At 42.8% G+C, this 24958-nt stretch overlaps 1 long non-coding RNA gene across 1 annotated transcript in view; it reads left to right on the top strand.

Moving 5' to 3' along the window:
• The first annotated feature begins 19852 nt into the window (after window positions 1–19852).
• Window positions 19853–24958, top strand: part of LOC119472536 — a 121975-nt gene continuing 116869 nt past the window's right edge. Inside the window, exon 1 of the long non-coding RNA XR_005201687.1 lies at window positions 19853–20094. This is a non-coding gene — a long non-coding RNA (uncharacterized LOC119472536). The remainder of the gene's footprint in view (window positions 20095–24958) is intronic.

Here is a 24958-nt window from a genome sequence, read left to right as displayed (position 1 = left end):
AATTGCTTTGCTTCAACCTGGGAGGTGGAGGTTGCAGTGAGCCAAGATCGCGCCGCTGCACTCCAGCCTGGACGACAACAAGACTCTGTCTAAAACAAAAAGGAAAAAAAAAAGGAAAAGAAAAGAAATAAAGAAAAAGAAAAGCAGAATCTGAGGCCTTTTCCAAAATAGACTGAGTGAGAAGCATTACTCAGTCTATGTGTGCTGTCTTTAGCAAATGCTGCGTGCTCTTTTACTAGTTCCTGTGCAGGAAATCAACTACCTTTGAAGCTGTCAGAATCTTTTCTAAAATATATGTTTACTTTGCGTCCATGTCACAAACCATCGCTGTCATTGTACACATGTTTTGAAAAACTATGAGGTTTGCTACAAAATTCAGCAAATGCCATGGAGGAAAGGCCCATATCTCCATATAGTAAATACCAAGTACAATTCCCATTTAAAAATTGGTGTTGCTCATAAATTGCCTGAGGAAATTCACTTCTAATAGGCTCAAACTTTATAAAGTACATTAATACTCTGCCTTTATAACAAAGCAAGGTGGACAGAGATGGCTGGTGCTTCTCCAGCACCGCAAGCGTCTTCAGTGGGACTCACAGGAAACAGCCGGGCTCAGCAGAGCATCTCCTGATGGTAACAGAATGGGCCGCTCTAAGAAGAACGGCAAACACTTTCAAAGTTGCAGCTGATGGCACCTGAGTGAGGCAGCTGTGGGCCTATGTGCTTTACACAGGTTTGCACAAAAACAAACTGGTTCCTGTTGTTTGGTTCTGCAGGAAAGCGCCAATGTGGACTTTGCAGAGCGGGATGCTGGGACGCAGACCGCCTGGGTCCTGATGGACGTGTGAGCATCAGTAGGCCAGTGGCGTGTGTCGTCCAGGCTCAGGGTCCAGAGGCTGGTGCTGTGTTGCTGGTGAGACTCAGGGACACCACGAAGCCCTGGCTGTAGCTTGACCTGTTTCCCTCCAGAAGTCAACGAGGTGCCCGTTGGTCCCTCGGGCAGCACTACCATCTGGATGCCAAGCGCATTAACCTCAGACCTCCACCGACCAGGCAGCACTGACCTTGTCACCAGGGGCAGGACATGTCCTTTGCTTACCTAATATTCCTTGTGGCTTTGCAAACAAGCCATTCTTCATGGTTGGTCTCAAGCTTAGCATAATGTTATCCTGATTTATACCCAAGTCCCCATGTTTTTCCTTGAGGACACGGGATACTTTGATGCTGTGTGAAGTGATCCCTATCGATGCTGTTTCTAATCCATTTGTAAAACCATTTACAAGCTGACTGGGGAGGCAAGGTGGTCTATGAATGCCTGGTAGTGATGACTGGGATGCTCCTGAGTGCTGAAAGATCACTCTCCTCGCAGCAGGGCAGACGCTGCCTCCTCTCAGGTGCCTTTCCCTTTCCTCAAATGCTCTCTGACTAATTGGTTTATGAAAGAAAGGAAACCTCCCTCTAGAAAGCTCGATGTCTGATTTGCTGGGACTAATCAGCACAGAAAACCCCCGAACCCCTCTGGAGGGATTATGATTATGAACGTGAGCTTGCTTTGTTTTAGGCTCGAAGTGCTTTTGTAGTCTGTGCAAGTGAGCCTGGTGAGTGCGCTGACTCCATCATGGACACGACGTGCAGTTCTGAGCAGATGCCCAGGAACGAAGGCCATGGTGCCCTTTGCTCTTACAGGGAACAGCTACAGCAGTGTAGGACTTTGAAGCTTTTTGCTTCATTGTATTTTATTTTATTATTATTTTTTTTGAGATGCAGTTTCGTTCTGTCAGCTGGAGTGCAGTGGTGTGAACTCTGCTCACTGCAACCTCCACCTCCTGGGTTCAGGTGATTCTCCTGCCTCAGCCACCTGAGTAGTTGGGATTATAGTTGCGTGCCACCACACCCGGTAAGTTTGTATTTTTAGTAGAGGTGGGGTTTTACCATGTTGGCCAGGCTGGTCTCCAACTCCTGGCCTCAAGTGATACTCCTGCCTCGGCCTCCCAAAGTGCTTGGATTACAGGCGTGAGCCACCCTGCCTGGTGGCTTCATTTTGAAAATACGACTTTTCTCTGTTATTCACATTGCTTCTGTTGACAGCTACAGTGGAGGACAGGCTGGAGGGGATGCCTTGAGAGCACATGGGAGTGCATGGGGTGGGTCCTTGTGATCTCTAGTGATGTTGCCCACCGTGAATTCACATCTGTGGCAAAGCTCTTCTCTTTCTCAGATCTGGCCTTCCTTCTTTCTCGTGCGGTCTTTGGAGTTCATCTGCCCTATTATTTCCCTTTGAATAAAATTCCACGCTAGTTGTAAGGGGTGGGAGTGCTACAGGAAGAGGCAGAGGAGGACTGGCTCTTGTGCACAGAGGTCCTGTTGCTGAAATCCTGCTGGAGAAGCTTGGAGGAAGTGACTTGAAAGGGTGGATGAGCTTCCCTTGCTGTAAGTGTGTAGGAGGGCGGAGCTGAGTTTTCTCTGCCTACAGGCTATAATATATGACTTTTATTCCCACAACCGGCTAAACCAAAAATACTCCTTGTTCAAGGCAATGAGCTTTTTTAAGTTTCTTTTTTTTTTTTTTTTTACCAGAATATCTTATATTTGTGTATGAATATTTTATAAAATTTATAATCTGCCATAAATATTTTTTGCCAGAATACATTAAACCAGATTGCATATCTTCCTCACTGTGACTTCAGAGGAAACTCTTTTTATTCTTATAAATTAAACAAAAAAGTGTTCCTAAGGCTCTAGCGTACAGACATACACTCATATTACATATACACACCTACATCTTAAATGTTTTAGTTATAAATAAAACAGAATTCAGCTTTTGAGATTTTTTTTTTTTTTTTTGAGTTGGAGTCTTGCTCTGTCACCCAGGCTGGAGTGCACTGGCACGATCTTGGATAACTGCTTCTGGGGTTCAAGAGATTCTCCTGCCTCAGCCTCCTGGGTAGCTGGGACTACAGGTGCGTGCCACCACACCAAGCTAGTAGTAGAGACAGGGGTTTCCCCATGTTGGCCAGGTTGGTCTCGAACTCCTGACCTCAGGTGATCCACCTGCCTCAGCCTCCCAAAGAGCTGGGATTACAGGCGTGAGTCACTGCACCCGGCCAACCTTTTGAGATTTTTATGCCATTATGGGTATTCAAAATTTTCTGATGGTGTGAGTACATACTCTCCCCCTTTCCAGTAACTTATGTTCCTTTAACATAAGTAAATATAGAAGGCTGACAGCCATAGGAAATACTTCCTCTTACCCTCCACCCTTTGCATACTTTTGAGATTCTCCTTTTTTTCCTTCAAGAGCAAACTACTGAATAACTCTTTACTTTCCACTCCAACAACTAGACTCATTTCAAACAATTCTCTTCCTTTAGCTGTGTCATTAGCTCTCAGACCAACTGCAGCAGGTGAGCACCTACTCATTACCTGGCCTATGCTATTCATCATGTCCATAGCCTGGCTCACAGCATCATCTTGTCCCGTGGAGGCCAGAAGCATGGGATGACCCTGCGTAGGCAGCGAGGTAGGGACAGAAAGGGAGCTGAGGCGCACTGAGCCCCACTGATGCTCAGGAGATTACGCCAGGGGATTTCAATGTTATTTCACTAAAAAAATGTCACTATTAGTATTTTAAAAATTAATGAAAGTGCAGGGGAAAAAATCAAACAGTATAAAAGATGTGCAATGCAGTGCCATCCGCCCCCTCATTCCCAGGTCTCGTACCCAGAGAAGAACCAGGTTGTACGTCCTTCCAGCAATAGCCTATAACCAGCAGGCACACAACAGATTCCTGTTCAGTGTATGTGTGTGCATTTTTTCGCTTCTTTATTACCCAGAAAGTAGTGTGCTACGTATGTTTTTCTGAACCTAATTTTTTCACTTAATATAATATTGTACATTGCTTTATGTCCATCTATAAATCTACCCCATTATTTCTGATGGCTATATAATCCTTATAATTTATTTAATTGTGTCTATTGGGGTTTGATCAGGGAAGCGAGCCCACTCTGACTGATCTGGAAGAATTAGACCTCAAGCAGTCAAATTCTGCTCTGGGCGTTGGAGCCAGCAGCCCATGTAAGTCTTGACTTGGCATCTGGTGCTCTGCCTGAAGTCAGTGGGGTGGGCAATTGGCCATAAATCAGGGGCAGGGGTGGAGCAAGGAAAACTAGAACCTGTGAGAATAAGGGGAAGCCGTGGATTTCTCTCACCACGTTTATTATTATTATTATTTATTTATTTATTGAGACAGAGTCTCACTCCATCACCAGGCGCCAGGCTGGAGTGCAGTGGCGCGACCTCGTCTCATTGCAACCTCTGCCTCCCAGGTTCAAGCAATTCTCCTGCCTCAGCCTCGCAAGTAGCTGGGACTACATGCGCGTGCCACTACGCCCAGCAATTTTTTTGTGTTTTTAGTAGAGACGGGGTTTCACCATGTTGGCCAGGATGGTCTCGATCTCTTGACCTTGTGATCCGCCTGCCTCGGCCTCCCAAAGTGCTGGGATTACAGGCGTGAGCCACCGCGCCAGGCCACCACGTTTATTTTTGACCACTCAGGGCACCTGCCGGCTAAGCTGGTGCCATTTTCCATGGAGCCAGACTCACACCCGACCAAGTTTCAGAGACAAATGCAGCAGGAGCTGCACAGCTGGCCGCTGCCCTGTCTGCAAGTCAGTGAGCGCCATGCTGGGAGGCGCCCCAGCACCTGCTGTGCACCAGCTTTCAAGCTTAACAAATGCTGCAGGGCTGTCTTCCAGCTCTTGCACTTTTCTCCTTTGATGAGCTGCAGTCCAGAAACTTATGAGGGAGTGAATTCCGGGAAACCAGATTTAATACTGAGTGTCAGCTTGATTGGATTGAAGGATGCAAAGTCTTGTTCCTGGGTGTATCTGTGAGGGCGTTGCCGAAAGATTAACTTTTGAGTCAGTGGACTGGGAGAGGCAGACCCACTCTCAATCTGGGTGGGCACTATCTAACCAGCTGCCAGCATGGCTAGAATAAAAGCAGGCAGAAGAACATGGAAGGACTAGACTGATTGAGTCTTCCAGCTCCCCTTTTTCTCCCATGCTGGATGCTCTCCGCCGTCTTACATTGGACTGCAAGTTCAGCTTTTGGATCCTTGGGCTTACACCAACGGTTCGTCAGGGGCTCTCGGGCTTTCAGCCGCAGACTGAAGCCTGCACTGCCTGCTTCCTTACTTTTGACGTTTTGGGACTCAGATTGGCTTCCTTCTCCTCAGCTCGCCGATGGCCTATTGTGGGACCTCACCTTGTGACTGTGGGAATCAATTCTCCTTAATAAACTCTCTTTCATATATACGTCTCTCCTATTAGTCCTGTCCCTCTAGAAAACGTTGACTAATATAGCTGGTCCCAGCTGAGCCGAGCTGGAGGAGACAAAGCCTCTATACGCGTCCAGCACTGGCGGAGGCTTAGACTGGCCCTGTCTTTGGCATCTGCAAACAGTGCTGTGATGAATAGCTTGGTACGTGTCTTTTTCACTTGTGTATGTATAGCTAGAAAATTAATTTCTGGAAGAAGAATTGCTGAGCCAGAGAATATGTGCATTTTTATTTATTAGATATTGTTAAGTTTCACTCAAAAGAGGTTGTACCAATTCATATTCCTGTCAATGATGTAAGAGAGTTCAGATTACCTGACATACTCATCCACACGATGTATTATCCTACTTTTCAGTCTTTTTGGATTCAACAGGTAAAAACAACAAAACTCACATATTTCAATGCAGTTTTAATTTGCATTTCTTTTTACAAAGTATGTGGTTGAGCATCTTTTAAAAATGTTAAATCCGTTTGTGTTTCTCTTACTACATTTAGCTATTTTTCTGTTGCATCCATTTTCTAGTTATTTATATTGATCAATAAGAGGGTATTACACATTATAAGGCTTATTTATGGTGTATATGGCAAGAATGTTTCCCAGTGTGTATCTTGTCTTTCAGGCTGGTCCAGTGGCAGTGCATTATCAGAACTTATTAACATTAGTGTATTTTGTCTTTCCCATTTTTTCTATGTAGAAATTGTTTATTGATAATACACATACCCTATTTTTATTATAGAGAGTTGAGCTTTTTGCTTTTAGAAGGGATTGTTTGTTTTGTTTTTCACAAAAACTCTGAAAGATAAGTAATATAATTCTCATTCTACCAATGAGAAATATAAGTTTCTAGAAGTTAACTAAGTGACATAAAGTCACACACTTTATTAGTCCATTTTCATGCCACTGATAAAGACATACCCAAGATTGGGTAACTTATAAAGGAAAAAAGGTTTAATGGATTCACAGTTCCACGTGGCCGGGGAAACTTCACAATCGTGGTGGAAGGCAAAAGGCACGTCTTACATGGCAGGGGCAGGAAAGGATGAGAGCTAAGTGAATGAGATTTCCCCTTGTAAAATCCTTGCATCTAGTGAGACTTACCCACTACCACGAGAACAATATGGGAAAACTGCCCCTGTGATTCAGTTACTTCCCACTGGGTCCCTCCCACAACACCTGGGAATTATGGGAGCTATAATTCAAGATGGGACTTGTGGGGTGAGGGGAACAGAGCCAAACCATATCACACACTAGGGGATTATGTCTTGTCCCAACAGGAAACATGGGCACAGGCAAATTTGGTATTTGAAGAATGTTTAATAAAGGGCCTATTATCCAAAGTATGGACACAGTGTTGGAAAATCACAAGGAACAGTGTAGTTTCCCAGGACTGCTAAGAGTGGGCAGAGCCATCATCACCCCTAGGGCAGAGGCATGAGCTGTTGGAGTGATGACTGAAATCTGAGCGTCACTCTTGAGGGGCAGGAGGTCAGCAGAGAGGAGCCATCCACTTCCATGGAAGGACATACCACGCCATGGGCAGTGCTGCACCTGTGAGGAGCTGGGGGTATAAACACCTTCCCTCCATCTCTTTTCAACAGATCTCTATTGATAAAGCCTAATGGCTGAGCCTTCGTGGAAGCCAAGGCCTAAGAGGCCTCTGATGCTTGGATACAAATCTGCCTCCCAGAACCTAGAGCAGGTGGAGATTGGGCCTGGAGGAACAAAGAGAAGACAGAAAACAGCAAAGTGACCTAACTCAGTCCGTACACTCTCCAAAGGCTCAGCTCCTGACAGAAACCGTGCCTCCTCACACAATCACACACGACCCTAGAGAGATGTGGAATTAGTAAAAACTGGAAGTGGGTTATGATGATCAGGGTCACATTTTAGTACTGACAGAGGGTTTAAAGATGATTTGGGGCTGGGCATGGTAGCTCATGCCTATAATCCCAGCATTTTGGGAGGCCACGGGTGGATCACGAGGTCAAGAGATCGAGACCATCCTGGTCAACATGGTGAAACCGCGTCTCTACTAAAAATACAAAAATTAGCTGGGCATGGTGGCAAACACCCGTAGTCCCAGCGACTTGGGAGGCTGAGGCAGGAGAATTGCTTGAACCCGAGAGGTGGAGGTTGCAGTGAGCTGAGATCGAGCCGTTGCACTCCAGCCTGGGTAACAAGAGCGAAACTCCATCTCAGAGAAAAAAAAAAAAAAAAGAAAAGATGATTTGGGATGGGGCTGGCTAATGATAGTTTAACATATACTGATGACCTTTAAGACCATCAAAATCACCTGGCCCTTCAGGGTTACGATGGAAGGAGAGTAGATCAGTGAAATTCACCAGGCATAAGTAAAAATCTCTGGTCAGTGCAATAATATGTGAAGGGAAAACAAGGAGATACAGGGGAGATGAAATTAATGTACAGCCTGGTCACTAGAGCCAAAAGCTTTTGTTTATTTGAGTCAGGGATGTGTCATTTCTAATGGCAGTGGACATGTCCCTAGAATTGTGACATCTTCCTCCCACATCGGTCAATTCTTTTGAGAGAAAGTAAGCTAGCACCAACTTCTGCTACACAGGAGAGCCATAGAAAACTGGGGATTCAAAGGCAAATCCTCAAGCTTATTCTAAGTTTAAAAAAAAGTAAGGATGGCAAGAAACAGGTCCTGAGATACAGCTATGATCTACAAGGAAAGAAGCTGAACCCTACACTAAAATACTTTTCTGGAAATGCCACCTCTCTTAGCAATGAGACTTGCGTGCAGAGGTGAATTTGTGCAAAGAGAACCATGAATAGGATGGCGTTTTGGGAGATGTTGAATTACTCCAATGAGAGGGGAAAGCCTAAGCCAGGAGCAACGGGGAAACAGAGGGTAGAGTTGGGGATCATTAGGCAGAAACAATGTCCAAGACTTAAAAATCAGGGGAAAATAAAATGTGGCATCATGCAAACTTCAGGTATTTATGATGGACAACATTGGTATACTACAGAGAACCGCAGCATCAGAAGTAAAGTCAGCGGAGGGAAGAGGTCAGGAGTCCAGCAGACTCTTTTCGAAGTAGCTGCATATCTCATTCTGGTGGACGTATCCTTCAGACAGCTGGAAATACGAACCTGGAGCTTGATGGAAATTGGATACTAAATTATTATCTCCCTAGAATTGAGGGTTAAGTTTTTTGATAGTGAGATAAGTAAGACGTGGAGAAAAGGAGAGGCATGAGGATGGAAACAGGGAGCGACTCATTCTTTTGAGAAATGCGTATACTCATACCTCATTAAGTGTTAGGTACCGAGCTAAGCATGAAAGAAATCTACATTAATAAGGTGAAGAAGATTCAGCATGGAGGTTAGGGAAAAATCAGAGAGGAAAAGAGGCTACTGTGTTATCACTGCAACAGACGAAGTATAGTATCTTTCAAGATATTGGAGCATTTCATCTGTTACCAGCTATCTGGACATGGGATTGTCCTTAGTATTTATTTCTTTGTTATCCTCTTAACATAATGAAATCTGTAGTGATGGCCCCTCTTTCATTTCTAATATTAGTAATATATCTTTATTCTTTGTTGGACTGACTAGAGGTTTATCAATTGTATTGATCTTGCCAAAGAAACAACTTTTGATTTCATCAATTTCTTTTATTGTGTTCCTGTTTCAATTTCATTATGTTTCTAATATATGTATTCAGTGCTACAGACATTCCTTTAAGTGGTGTTTTTGCTACATACTACACATTTTGACAAAATGTATTGTTATTTTTATTTAGTTCAACATAGTCTTAATATCTCTTGAGTGCAGCTGGAGATATTAAGCTGGAGTCACGATGTGAGTATAAAGGTTCCTCTGTAATTTGCTAACTAACCCTGTAGCTTCCCCCGCAGCCATGAGCATCACAGCCACGGCATATCACTAACGAATGACCTGCCAGTCCCAGGGCAGCCTCTGATGTGTTTATCATGTGCCAGGCACTGTGCAATTAGCATTCATGCATACACCTCTCACCCTGCCTCTTTGCGATAGATACAAATATCTCTACTCTAGATGCAGAAAGTTGCCCAAGTGCGTAACTAGAGGGAGGTGGAATCAGTAACAAAGTGTGTGCTTGACTCTCTCTGGATCCCATCTTGCTGTGACTTTTCAAAGAGGCTGACTCTGATCATCCCGTGCCCCTCTACCTGTAGACTCTTCCTTTATAACAAGTAGCATCAGTCTTCCCTTGGCCACCACATTCCCTCAAAAACACCTGCCCCATCTCTCTCTTCCTCTTCACGGCCAGATGTCTCAAAAGAGCAATTTATGCTTCCAACTTCCCCATCCTTTCTTGCCAGTCACTACCTCAGCCAGAGAATCTGGCTTTGCTTTCAACAAATCATTCGCCATGAATGAGCTTTTCTTAATTTCAACAATCAGTTTTCGATTCCGTCTTGCTTGACTTCCCGGTAGCTTCAGACGCAATGGGGCGCTCTTTCCTATTGGAGGCCCCTTTCCTTGAGCCCATGGTGCCACCGCTTCCTTCTCCATCTCCTTTGCAGTCCTCTCTCCTCTGCTCATTCAACCGTGGCACCATCACTTGTGCCCTCATGTCTTCCCTGTTGGTGCCTGCTTGCTGGGGAATCTCCCCGTTCTCAGGCTTTCAGCCATCATCAATGCCCAGGACTCCCAAGTTCATGTCCAGAACTTTTTCTGCTCCTCCAAGCTTCAGACCAAACCAGTCTTTTATCAGGTGTGCATGTCTCCTTGAATGACTCAGAGACACCTCAAACTCTGCCTGGTGAAAAGAACTCATTACCTCTCCCTAAAATCATCTGTCCTTTCAGTTTTTATGTTCTCATATGCTGAGCAAAGGGAACAGTATCGGCCGGGTGTGGTGGCTCATGCCTGTAATCCCAGCACTTTGGGAGGCTGAAGCAGGTGGATCACTTGAGGCCAGGAGTTCAAGACCAGGCTGGCCAATACGGTGAAACCCTGTCTCTTAAAAAAAAGGAAAAGAAAAAGAAGGAGAGAGGGTGGAATAGTATCTTAAATCTCCTCTTTCTTTTCCTGAGCATAAATTAACGAAAATGTCAACCTTAAAGCTGTATCCAGCAAAATCAATCATAATTTATAAAGCGTTGAGTTGATGAAACAACAGAAAGAAATATTTATTCAGCCTGAACTTCATGCTTCAGGGTGCTACTTCCTGGTTAACAATAATTGTTATAATAATATTTTAATATAACTTATTACTTGCAATGTTTTGAAATTGAAATTTTTTCTTTATAATACTTGAATTTTCCTTATAATTAAACAAATCAGAAAATTTAGGGCAAACAAGTCATGAAAATACCTTTAAATCTAATCCTTGATTTGGAAGGCACAAACTGACCTCTGTTTTTGGCAATAACTTTCTAGAATATTCATAAAGAAATTTGATTTGGTAGTAAAGCTCTTACAAATGCATTCTGTAGTTTCAGGAGTTGAGTGTAAAAGGAAATATTTGTGAGAAGGGTTACATGTTGACATGACTCAGGATTTCATTATTATTTTCTACATAAGGGAGGATTTTTAATAGAATTGTTCTTTTTTGGAGAGAAGTTAACTGGTCATTTCTAGATTTCTATTTTCTCAAATCTTGAGACTCTGATATTCTATTGCAACTATGTTAGTAATATATGGATAACTTATCAACTTTCATTTAGAGTTAAGAAAGTTGTTTACGTGGGAATAGCTGTAGATAAAATTGGAAAAGGAAAATCTCTAGGTTAAGGACACTTAGAAATATTGCCTGTTAGAAAACATATAAAAAATGCATTCAGTGAAGGCTTTCTTTTTTTTTCTCTTAAAAAAATAAATACTCTAGAGCCAAGTACATTCTCTCAATGTATCCATTTACTAGAATGGTTGATTATATTGATTTTTTTTTGTAAAAATTTCACTCAATAATATGTGTTTTAAAAGTAGTGCTTCATAGTCCCGGCACTGTTCTTAGAATCCAAAGTATTCCTTTTATCTCCTTGACAGGTGTCAGCTACAGCTATATTAAAACTCTACATTTTAATCTTTCTGAGCTCAGCTCTCTCGACGAATTTCTTCTTCCTCCATGCCTGGAGTTCTGACTTCAAAAGAAACTTTTCATACACAGGGGAGATAGATGTCAGGAGAATTGAAGCAAGGATTGGGTCAAATAACATCAGAAACCCTTTCTTCCTGCATTCTGAGATGTGAAATGTGAACTCAAATGAAACAGTAAAGGAAGCAGTGCACCACTGTTCTTACCTGTTCTATAGGTTCTGTAATTGTGTCCCTCAAGAAGACAAGTTCCTAAACTGACTTTGCTGTGATACCCAATTCCTTCCAACCCCATCCTATAAATGAAAAAAATCTGCAGATTAAACATGTAGAATATCAGGGACGGGCGGTTCCATCGCCAGATGCTGCATGAAGAATAAAATCTGGGATACTCAGTGTTTAGGAAGGGTGGCTATTTTTAGCGTCTGGGGCTACTAGCCATTAGGGAGAAATGGCAAAGGAGGAAGAAGCTGTTAGTGCAAATGGATTGGAGCATTTTCTGGGTCAGTCCCTGTTTTCCTCTCAAGGTGTGTGGCCTTTTGATACTAGGCGCCTGCCGGGTCCAGCTTCCCTTTCAGGTCTGCGGTGCGTGGGAGGTGCACACACTCAGGAGTGTGCCTGGAAGGAAATGGGCCTGCATTCACAAGGGCAGAGGAGCGCCTGCTGATATTTTTGTGCAGACATCTCTTAGTGCTTGAAACCTGAGGTTGCAACTTCAGATGGAGACTTCACACATCTCTGAAGCAGAGATTTTCTGATTTAAGGAATAGGCATTTCACCCGCTTTTATGAGTTTACCACAGTGGAAACTTTTTTCAGAGTCTTGTAATTATAGAAGACTGCTGAGCAGCTGATATCTAACCACAAGAAGAGCAAAATACAAAAAGGCTAGAGGACAGCTGAGGCCAGGTAGAAACAAAAGAGGCAAGTAGAGGGATTTTTGGATGGGATGAGCTCTGCAGTAGACGTTCAGGCCTCTGTGATGCTTCCTGAAGTTTTGGTCTTACACTTCTTGAGCCCACTATGAGAAGATTGCACAGCAGAAAAAAAAAAAAAAATATATATATATATATATGGTACAACCTTCCTGAAGGATTAAGCAAAGGGAGTGTTACCTGTTTGGCAACACCAGCTGAACCAGGTCGTGGCCGATGCTCCCTCTGGGTGCCTGATGATGAGCTGGGGGATCAGGCCAGCAGGCTCCAGTCAAGGGCAATTGTCACTGAAGCAGAATGAGATCCCACACATAAATTCAAATATTTCAAGTCTCATTCCACTAGAATTACAGTAAGCTATTGGGTCATTATAAAGAGTCATGACAAAAATAAAGTATGACTGGAGCTTCCAGATACACTTGAATTACCTCTTTTTGTCAAGTCCAATACTCATGTCAAATGTGCATCCTTCTAGTTCACCTCTATTGCTCCTAAAATCTAAATAAAGTTACTCAGCTTGTCCTCTTGATGCCAGTTTCCACAGAAGTTGTAAGCGGGCAGGCTTTGTAAGTCTGACAGGCCTGGCTCAAATCCTGTTCCTGAAGCTAAGCAACATTTTTAGCTGCTCTGTGTTACAGTTTACTCACTTAGGTAAAGGAGATGAGCTTGTGTCCCCAAAAACCTTGTATGTTCTTAGAAACAAATGCTTGTTTCTCAGTGCTGAACAGAAGAACTAGCACTCAAAGAATTTTCTCAGCAAGACAATTTACTTCTATAGAAGGGTATGCCTTGTGGATGGAGCAATGGTGAGAGCACACCTGAACAGGGTAAGGGAAGAGGTTCTTATCCCTGATGCAGGTAGCCCCTACTGCTGTGTTGTTCCTCTACTGGCTAGGGTCGGACAGCACAATCTAAGCTGAACCCAGTTGGCTAGCTGGAAAAGTGCAGGAATGTGGTCACACCAGCGGGAAGGTGGGAAGATCAGTTTCAGCAGGAGTAGCCATTGCCGTGGGAGGGGTAATTCACAGAGTGGGTAGCAGAGTGGAATGTGGGCTTTATAGAAACAGACTGGCAGGAAGGTTGTTTACCAGGCCTGGGGGGACACAGAGGGTAAGAAAGTCTCGCCTTGAAAGCGGGGAACAGAGAACAAGCAAACTTAAACAAGCCGAACCTTTGAAGAAGAATCTCCTACTGTATTTAACGTATGTGGAAGTAGTAACCCCAATATGAAGTACTGAGAGGTGGAGGCTTTGGGAAGTGATGAGTTCCTGAGTGTGGATGAGTACCCTTAGACAAGAAACCCACCATGGAGGAGCTTGTTCCACCTCTCCACCTCATGAGGACACAGAAAGAAGCCATCATCTGTGGACTGGGAAGCAGCCCTCACCAGACACTGACTGTGCCAGGGTCTTGATCTTGGACTTCCAGCTCCACAACTGTGGGAAATGAAGTTCCGTTCTTTCTAACTACCCAGTTTATAGAATTTTTGTTCTAGTGGCCTGAAGGGACTAAGACAGTGGCCAGCCTCATCTTCTCATCTTTTTCATCCTGTTTGTATTTTTTGTTTTCAAGCAGATGGCTTGAAAACTATTAAATGACAAATAAATGAAAGCTTTATTTACTTATGTCAATAGTATTTTTTTTTACTATGGTTTTAATAATGTGGCTTTTCGCTATTGAAAAAAATGTGAATGCCCTTAATGTAACCTTAGCAAATATAAATTCTAGCTAATATTCTGTAGAATGAGATGCAATTTTGGATACAGGTCAGGTTTGGAGTGAGGTCTTGAGAGGTAGGGTGAGACAGGTTAAGAGATTGTTCTCCTCTACCCAACAAATCCTTAGGTCCACTTATCTCAGGGGGTTGGAGGTATTCTTTTGCTGTTTATGTTGGTTTGTTTTACCTTGTTCCTATAAAAATTCAGTTGAACTGGTGGCACCCTTGAAAATCAAGCTTATCCCTCCACTTTATTTGCATCGAGACAGCTGCAATGAAGAATTCAGGCATGATGGCGGGATAGGAAGGATGCCGTAAGGCCACACCCCTTCCATCTTCCTGCCACTGTGGGTCAGGAAACAGCCATTTTCTGCAGAAAGATCCTGTCAAAATTGTTACTCCTAAATCCAACAAATTATGGTGGCAAGTGAAACCTAAAATAAAATTCTAAGGTCCCCTAACCTTCTGAATAGACCCTTTTTCTTGGCCAAAGGCATTCCAGAGTTAACCTGAGAATCTAGTTCAGACTGTGATGGAAGAGGGGTTGGGACAGCCTTCATTATACCCGCAAGCATTAACATCCACACAGACCTTAGGTCTGATAAGAAACATTTACAGTCTATTCTCTGTGAAGGCTGCTATTTGGAAACTTCATCTGCATGATAAAACCTTGGTCCCCACAACCCCTTTGTAACCCAGACACTCCTTTCTGTTGCTAATAACTCTTTCAACCAATTGTCAATCAGAAAAAATTTAAAATGTACCTAGATCTGGAAAGTAGGAAGCTCCTGCTTCAAGTTGCCCCATGCTTCCAGATTGAACCAATGTAAATCTTACATATATTGATTGATGTCTTATGTCTTTTTAAAATGTATAAAAGCAAGCTGTGCCCAACCAGGTCTGGCACATGTCATCAGAGCCTCCTGAGGCTATGTCATGGTGCATCCATAACACTGGCAAAAGTCTTTCTAAATTAATTAAGACCTGTTTCAGATACTCTTGGGTTCACACAAGTCTATGGAATTTGAAGTTAAAAGCCTTCCCTAATTTTCTTGTCTATTAAGATAAGGACAACTCAATATGACATGAAGAGGAAAGAGACATGACAAACCAGGTGAGGTTCTTTATGAGGGACACCAACATCAATGCTTGCTGGAAGAGATTGGCTTCTGGGTCGTCACTTTGAAACCAAGCCAAGGAGGGTCCAGCTCAAGACGGATGTGGGGACATTTGTTTGGGATGGAAGAGACGGAAAAGTCTGAAGTCCAGGTCCCTGTCTGGGGGTTCTGGGTGTGTCAACCAGAGAGTCTTTGGGATCTTTGAGGATACAAAAATATATTTTCCTATGACTCACAATTTAAGCCAAAATTTCTCTAGAACACTCTAGAGTGAAGAGTGATCCAAGGGCCATTCTCTCTGAAGCCTGTTACTTGGAGGCTTGGTCTCCACAACCCCTTTGTAGTGGGTTGTTTGCCTTTGGAATGTTTGCTAAAATGTATATTCCAAGCCTACCAAATGAAGATGTTCAGGGAAAGGACCTGGACTGGGCATGTGGATGCACCCCAGGTCGATGCCTCAGCCATGTGGGAGCGTGAGGGTGTCTGCCCGCCCTGAGTCTGCCTGCCCTGCCCATAGACCTGAGACCACTGTTCAGGCTTTGCTCCTCGCTCCTCCCGCTGCGGGTTCTTTCTTCTCAAGGTCTCTTGCTTCATCATTTTCTCTTAGCCCATGGCATGAACGTGGTTCTTGCCTCGATCCACTCACATTGGGTTATCGCAATGGCTTCCTAACCATCTCCTGACACCCATCCTTCTCCCCCTGCTTCGTTTTACACTGAGGCTGATTCTCATCCTGTCACTCCATTGTTCATGTATACATCGAAGCAACTTCACCTGGCACCAGGGGCCATCTGCAGTCTGACCTCGGTGTACCCTTCTTTACACTTTCTCTGATCCTTTACTCTGCACTAGAGGAGACTGATCTTATTTTTTTCTTCTTCTCTCTTACCCTAATGCGATGTTCACATTCTGTTTGTTATTTATATTGCTTCTCACTCAAATTAGAATTCCACCTCTCTTCTTAATGTCCCAGAATCCTTAAATTCAGCTACTAACACCATAAACATCTATTCAGATCATCTCAGTTAAAAAAAGCGATGGCCCCACTCCTCACCCTCCCAGCCTATGTTTTGCAACGAATCTTTGGATGATTATGTGACAACTAAAGAACAAAAAATCAAGCTTTTAAAGAATTAAAGTTAGTTTTATTCAGAAGCCTTACCAAGGACTATAGATGGAGGCCTATAGCCCAGGAGTGTTTCCATCGGAGGCGCCAACGCGATGTTTCAGCTCACTGTTTATGGATGGCTGCTGGAGGTTCAGTATGTGAAAAATCACATGAAAGTTGGAGTACAGGAGGATATCTGGCTACAGGTGACTAAAATACATTTAGTTATGGATTACAGAGGCATAGTCACCGTTGGAAACGGGTTTATAACGTCAGGAAAAGTCCACACCGAGACAAAGGTCACTCAGCAACACTAGTTTGCTTCCTGCAGGAAGGATGCAACTTGCTGGAAGTCTTGCCACAAGAGCACACACCTGAACAAGGGAGACAGGGACATTTATAACTTTCATACCTGACGCTGTCACCCTACTGCTGTGTCCAGTTTCCATTGGCCAGAATGGGACCTTACATTCTATGCTTGACCCAATTGGCTAAATTTTCTTAATAGATAAGGGGAAATAAGAAGATGAGGGAGAAGACAAGGAAGAAGAGGAAGCTAGTCAGGAGAAGGTCAGGAGGGTTTCCAAATAAGGACTGGCATGCAGCAGGGTTTGGAGCATGCCCAGGCCTGTTCAGACATGCCGGAGCAAGTCAAGGTAGCTGATTTAAGACGTAGCTGATGTAGAGAATGTATATACATGGGTATATGTTTATGCTAATAGCGGGTAACAGCCCCAGAGTGAGAGATTGTAACTCCTTATAATACAGTCTAAGATACAAACTTTGAAGAAGAACTTTCCCATCTCTCACAGTCACTAACCCTGTCAAACGTTATCTTCTGTGTAGGAAAAGACAAGGCTAGGGTCATGCATTTTTTAAGGAGTGTAGTGACTCAGGCAAGAGGTGTGGGGTCCATGTGCTCCATCCTGTTTTGTCTTCAAAGCATCTTCCCAAACAAGCACATGGCCTCACAGAGTTAGGGGCTGTGTGAAATTATCTTGACAAGCAGAAATGAGCAGACATGGCTTCTCGCACTTGTGACTTTGTCTCACACGTGTATTATATAAATCTCTTCCCCGCTGAACCGTAAGCCCCTTGAGAGGCAGAAGTGTCTGCTGTGGTCGCATTTTCAGCCAGGACTAGTTTAGTTCCTGGCTCATGATGGGGCTTCATTCACTGGCCTGAACTCTTCTCCTGGACACCAATGTCTTCTCCCAAGCTCCCGCCCTGTTGAATAATAAATACAGCCTCCAGGGCCTCCATCCCATGCTGTCTCCTTTACATATCAGGTGCCTCAAATTAGAACCAGGGATTCTCAGTTAAATTATGTTGGGTGAGCCTGGAACATTGGTTTTGGTGGCTCTGAGAAAATCCCCTTCCACTGTCCGTGTGACCAGCGATCTACCGAGTGTGGCCATATTCATAGCACACTACCCGTCCATTCCCAGTTCCTTCCTGAATGCAGCATGCACTTGCATGTGATGACAATGAAGACTGTGCAAAGCTCTGGAGGGGGTGCAGAGATGAAGGGATGTGTGGCTTGTTTTCAAGGAACTCAAGTCTGGTAGGGGACAGAAAAGATGAATGCAAGAAACTCTAATGTGAGGTTGGTCATATCAGTCCAGCCTTACCCACCATCGTCACCTCTCCGAGGACGAGTGGCTCATCTGATGGGGCAGAATTTCAGATGCAGGCTGTGCCAAGGCAAGGCTGGCAAGAGTCCCAGAAGCTCGGTTCACTTGCGCTTGGACTTCCTGTTTTTCACCTGTTTGGTGAACAAACCCCTGATGCCTGGATGGCTGACTGTCCTCTCTTCCCTTCATCTCTTTCATCCTAAACATCAGGGTGAGAAGTCTTTGCACCTCCTACTTTTCTCTGCAAAGTCTGTCCAGACTCCGAACTAGAAACTGTGAGATCTGGGCTCCAGGGATAGAGCAGAAGTCAGCAGAAGGCAACAATCCTCCTTGGGAGGAAGTCAAATCACCTAACAATAGCTGTCGGTGAATTTGTTCTGGAGTTTTGTAGTGATGAATACAGCGGTGCTTCTCCTCCATCCTGCTATTCTCGCTAATGGCTTTCTGGAAAATGTTGTAATAGAGGTGAATGTTGGAGGAATTTGAGAATTCTAGGTTCTAGAAGGTTCTAGGTTCTAGAAGGTTCTAGGTTCTAGAAGGTTAACTTGATTCACCAATGTTGTAACTTAACCCTCATTAGCAATGGAGCTTCCTGGGGAAATTGTGATAAAAAATCAGTTCTTTCCATTTTGTGTATATTTTACATTTTACAAAGCCCTTCTATAGGCAGCAAAATAAAAGGGAACTTAGTGCTTGACGCAGAGAGAACTATTTTTCAAATGGTATAAACATAATACATATTAGCTCCTGTTTTCATTAGTTTGAAGGCATTTGCTGAAACTTTCTTTTTGAACTTAGAAAACAGCCTACAGTTTCGGAAGAATCTGTGATTGGACCCCAAATCATATTTTAAAATAAAAGACTTGTACATTCTCATAAAAGTAAAAGCACTATATTATTGTTATCCAAATTTGTGTACCCCAAACACACCAGTGTCTCAGTCAATTAAATGTGACAGTTGAGGGTCACAGTTAAGGGCTTGAACAGTTTTCCCTTTTGTTTATTCCTAGTTCTGATTATTTGTAAACTTGCATATGACATAACTTTAGGGGCCAAGTGTGGCAGAAGGTGTCATCTTCCCATGACATGCACCTTGTGACCTTGCGGAGGGAGCTCCCGTGAACTGATGAAGATGTCAGCCTGTGTTACAGGAGTGTCAACAGCTGCACATTTATCACTGCGCCATAGGCCCTCTCAGACTGAAAGATTTCGCTGTTTATTCACAGCAAAGACACTTAATTAATGGCTAGGCCTAATCGGGCTGTCTTATTATTTACAGGGATACCAGTGTGGCTTAGATCAACTGATGTGCAAACAAACCATCCTTGAGGAAGCTTTAATTAATAATTCTGAGCCAGGCGTTCTGAGAGGCCCTGACTCCCAGCTCTGGGGTGATTTACAGCGTCTCCTTTGCCACGTTCTCATGTCCCCTGCATGCAAATGAGTGACCACCCTAGCAGATCTTTCTTTTTCAACTGCACTGGGCCGTGTTTATTACAGAAATGCTGTTATCTTTGCACAGGACTTAATGGAGATAGATACCCTGAATGGGAAAATTCCTGGTGTCTTTCGTAGATATGTTGCCATTTAAAAACATTTGCATACACGTACTCAGCACCGACTAAGCTAAAATATGAAGAGAATCCGTTCACTTTAGTGAAGCTGAAAGGGAATTAAGCTTAGTGCTCATCTGAGGTTCCCAATCTAGTTGGGAGTCATATATTTAAACAAATAATTATAATACAAAGTCAGTTGCACTCGATGTTAACCCAGAATCAGAAAGCCTACTGGGAGAACAAGAAAGGGAGAAGCAGAGGACTGCTGGGTGGGCCAGGGAGGCCCTTCCCACGTGTGCCTGTTGCGGGGAGGGAGTGATTAGTATGCTGGAGGATAATAAGAATGGTTTGAAAGAAAGACAATTTTGAAAGCAACTTAGAGGGCCTGAGGCTGGGTGCAAGGGAATGAGCTAGGAGATCCTTGCAACTGATTGTTTGCAGGAGTTGTTTTCTGGGCACAAAATAGAGTCTGAGCACTGGAAATACAACAGGGGGAATTATATTCAAGGGACTTCCTGGAGGCCGGATCACAAGATTTGACAAGCGATTGAATGTGGGGGTGAAGGGAGCAGTGCTGTGACTGATTGGGAAGAGGTTTCCTTGCTGTTACTCAAAACAGAGCTTCAGAGTCGGTGTGGTAATTATTTTTCTCCTGTAATTTTTTGATAATACCACTTTATTACCTTCTTGCACATAGTGTAGCCACTGGCAGGCTAATGTCAAGCAGTTTTTTATTCTTGTCTAAGTACAGATGCTCATCAACTTAAGATGGACATATCTCCCTATAAGCTCATAGTCAGTTGAAAAAAGTCTAAGTTGAAACTAGATCCAAAGTGCATTTAATATGCCTTCCCTACTGAACATCACCGCTTAGCCTAATTTGCCTTGAACATGCTCAGAACATCTACATTAGCCTACTGGTGGGCACAATTATCTGGCAACACAGTAAACCGTAGAGTAGCAGTTGTTTACCCTCATGATCCTGTGGCTGCCTGCGAGCTGGGTCCCGTTGCTGTCACCCAGCATCTGGAAAGAGTTTGGTACCGCATGTGGCTAGCTTGGGAAAAGTTCTAATTCAAAATCGGAAGTACAGTTTTTACTTAATTCCTATGGATTTTGCACCATCATAAGTTGAAAAATCTTAAGGTGAACCGTGATAAGTCAGGAGCTGTCTGTATGTGTATGTATATCTATCTGTGTATCTGCTCTCTGTCTTTACAGCTATCTATCTGTCTATCTATCTATCTATCTATCTACCAATCAATCATCTATCTACCTACCTACCTACCCACCTACCTACCTACCTATCTTGTCTGTCTGTCCATCTATCTATCTATCTATCTATCTATCTATCTATCTATCTATCTATCTCTCCATCTACCTACCTACCTACCTATCTTGTCTGTCTGTCTATGTATCTATGTATCTATCTATCTATCTATCTACCTACCTACCTATTTTGTCTGTCTATCATCTATCTATCTATCTATCTATCTATCTATCTATCTATCTAATCTATCTATCTATCTATTATCTATCTATCTACCTATCAATCATCTATCTATCTACCTACCTATGTCTATCATCTATTTATCTATCATCTATCTATCTATCTACCTACCTACCTATCTTGTCTGTCTATCATCTATCTATCTATCTATCTATCTATCTATCTATCTATCTATCTATCATCTATCTATCTATCATCTCTCTCTCTCTGTCTCTCTCTATCCTGTCTATGTATCTATCTATTCATCCATCTAATTTTTCTCTGGATGACTTCATATCTTTTAAATCCTTGTTCTTAAGGTTCACTCCTTTATCTTGGTGTGAGCCTTCCTTATCTATCCTGCTTAGAATTCAAGAAATCTTGAAATCTGAAACTTTATTTTTAATTCTGGGAAAAGCTATTATTATTATTATTCCTTGATTTTTTTCTCTCTGTTTCAAGTTCCTGTTATCTTGGTATAGCAAATCTATTTCTACATGCCATGTGTGTGAGCTTTGTTCTCTGGTATGTACTAGATTCTGTCCTACTGAATCCTGGGACAGTTTCTCCATCAATTTTCCAGCTCTCTATTTTATCCCTAGTGCTGTTACTTTCCCCATCAATGAATTCTGTAACATATTACATGTTTTCATAATAATTATTTTCCCAAATGGTCTTTGACTTCCTCTTTATATTACCACTATCTTCTTGTCTGCTTTTGAGGATACACAAGTTTTAAATTCTTGATGTGTCTGTTCCATGAATTCTGCCTAAGGTGGTGTTAGTTGTTTGGATTGTTGTCCTTCTTTATAGTGGTTGCAAAAGCTCAAACACTGGCCTGCATGCTCCGTTCCTTTAGATGAATTTCCAAACTCACCAAGGCAAGGAAGGCTTCGCCTTGGAGCTGGAGCATGATTTTGCCTCAGACTCTGCTCTTCGTTTCTCTCAGGTTCTATAAGCCCTTCTCAGACAGAAGATCATTTTCTTTATGGAGAAACATTTAGCACTGGTGTCAGAAGCTATTGACACTGTTCAATTAACACAGAAAGGGAGGAGCACATGGGGGAATGGGGTCTCTTCATGACGATCCTGAGTTCATCTCTGCCCTTGTATTTGTTGACTCTGAACTGACAGTTTTTCTGGGATTCCCATGGGAAGACCCATAAGAGGACTTCGTTACTTTCTCAGTGTGTGCCTGTCCATATTGTAATGATAAGGTATTACCCACATTTCTAGACTGCTATTGGAATACATACCTTTTTGTACTGTTTGACTGTTTTCCGTGTATGTGTGTGTCTGTTTTAATCTGTGTGTATTCCATCAGGAAGACGTATGAATTGATGAGAGAAGTAGTACCATCTTCAACTGAGGTCTTAGAATTTACATTTGAAATGAATTTCTTGGGGATTTTGATGGGATTTTAGATTTGAGACCTGTGGATATATCTGATTTGATTGACAAAAGATATAATCTCTTTTAAAATATATTATATGAAAAACTTGGCCAAGGGTGGTGGCTCATGCCTGTAATCCCAGCACTTTGGGAGGGTGAGGCGGGTGGATCCCTTGAGGTCAGGAGTTCCAGACCAGTCTGGCCAACATGGCAAAACCCCATCTCCACCAGAAATACAAAAATTAACCGGGCATGGCGGCACACGCCTGTAATCCCAGCTACAGTGTGGTGGCTGAGGCATGATAATCGCTTGAACCTGGGAGGCAGAGGTTGCAGTGAGTTGAGATTGCACCCCTGCATTCCAGCCTGGCTGACGGAGCAAGACTCTGTCTCAGAAAAATAAAAAAAAGAAAAAAGAAAATCTTGATAAAGCAGTTTGTTGTTCTGTTGAATATTTTTGTGGAGCCAATTTCTACCTTGTTGAAGACCTGCAAATACATTTCTGCTGGCTAAATTTTGAAATTGCCAATTGTCAATATCAGTTGCTAATGATGTTATTACCCAGCTTCTCAAAATTTGCTGACTCCTTTCACACTTGTTATTATTTGCTGAAAGCAGCTCATTTTGAGTGGCTGTGGTTTAGATTTGTTATGATTTTATCACCTTATTGTATTATCATTCTGGAAAAGTAGTTATTAAGTGTTTACTATCATGTCAAAATCTGTAGAAGAAATTATGCAGCTTGTTCACACTTTCTGGTAGCTCACAACTATAAGGCAATTTTGATAGTCACACTTTTTACTTTTTAAGTGACAATATCTAGGATCTAGGACATTTATATATTAATATACAAAAGGTATGCACTTTTAAGATATGGTTAACTCACAATTATCTAAGGGGTAATTCGGAATAAGTAGCAGTTGCCAATTGTCTTAACCAGCTATCGAACTTCTAGTTCCACTGTACCGTTACTAAGTCTTATTTGAAAAAGCTTCCTAGAATTATTGCATCCAACAGTTCCTGAAATTTAAGATAATTAGGATTAAGATGGGCAGAGCTATGTCGTTTCAGTGTGGCATACCTTTGATGGAGGGTTACTAAAAAAAGCCTGTCATCAACTTAAACTTTGGAAATAATCTGCTTTCATTCTTTGTAGATTATAAGGAACTTTAAAACTCATTTCTTTACTCATCTTTGAGCAGTTCCCTAGAGAGATAAATTTTTTGCCTTTTAAGGTTTGCCTCACAGCCTTTTTTCTTTGAAATCTGAAACTCTGGGATAGATTGAAAAGGTCTAGCGTCAATGCACCTGAGTCATTTGCATCTAAACCAGTTTTCTCTCTTTACAGCTGAGCCACTTAACACCCATCCACGTCTTCCCTACACTCTGGGCTCCAGCAATCCAGTTCCAAAAAGGACCATACTCTTTTTCTTTTTATTTACTGGGCAGTCCTATGTTCACCTCCCTTTTGATGGAATAATCCTTCTATTTCCCTTTAGTACCAAGTGTTGTTCTTGCGGGTTTCTGCGTGGCAGTGGCTTTCCCGGGACTCGCCCCACCCGCTGCAGGCAAGGCTCCTGCTCTTGCTCCTCCTGCACAGTGCTTGTCATAGCACAGGTGTGACTCCTAAACGCCCATCTTTTCTCATGAGCTCTCTGCTCTGTGAGGAAACCCATGGCGTCTATATCTCACCACTACATTCCTATAACCTAATCTAAAGCCTGGCACATAGTAAGAAATTAAAAAAATATATTTGTTGACTCTAAAACTGTTTTCTTGCCCCGGCCAGGAAAATAGCACGACATGCCTTTCGTGTTCACATTCCCTCTACAAAGCTGAGGCTATTTCAATCTTTTTCTCCCTTCTTTCCATGCCCCCTCCTCCTAGACAGTCATATTTGTCTTATTATTACCCTTATCAAAGCAGTAGGAGTTGTTCTGAAACTGGTTAATTGTCCAATGGGCTAAACAGAGAAGCTTGTAGAGGCTGAATTCTAGGATTGGGTGATATGTGACATCATTTTCTCTCTCTCTTTTTCTTTTTTTTGGAAGAATTGAGGAATTTTTTTTTTTTTAATTTTACTTCAGGTTCTGGGGTACCTCATGCAGGGTTGTTGCATAGCTGCATACATAGCCAAGTGGTTGGCTGCCTCTATTCCCCCTTTGACCATATCCAGCATTTCTCCGCATTTTATCCCTCCCCTCCCTCCCCACCACCCCACTGTCCCTCCCCTAGCCCTCCCAACAGCCCCCAGTGTATGATGCTCCTCTCCCTGTGTCCACGTGTTCTCATTGTTCAATACCCACCTGTAAGTGAGAACATGCAGTATTTGGTTTCCTGTTCTTGTGTCAGTTCACTGAGAATGATGGTTTCCAGGTTCATCCAAGTCCCTACAAAGGACACAAATTCATTATTTTTTATGGCTGTGTTGTATTCCATGGTGTATATGTGCCACATTTTCTTTGTCCAGTCTATCATTGATGGGCATTTGGGTTGGTTCCAGGTCTTTGCTATTGTACACAGTGCTGCAATGAACATATGTGTGCATGCGTCTTTATAGTATAACGATTTATAGTTCTTTGGGTATATACCCAGTAATGGGATTGCTGGGTCAAATGGA

This window comes from Cebus imitator, unplaced genomic scaffold, assembly GCF_001604975.1.
Source record: "Cebus imitator isolate Cc_AM_T3 unplaced genomic scaffold, Cebus_imitator-1.0 Scaffold6, whole genome shotgun sequence".
Taxonomy (NCBI): Eukaryota; Metazoa; Chordata; class Mammalia; order Primates; family Cebidae; genus Cebus; species Cebus imitator.
The sequence above is the reverse complement of the archived record's forward strand: the minus strand, read 5'-3'. Positions and strand labels throughout refer to the sequence as shown.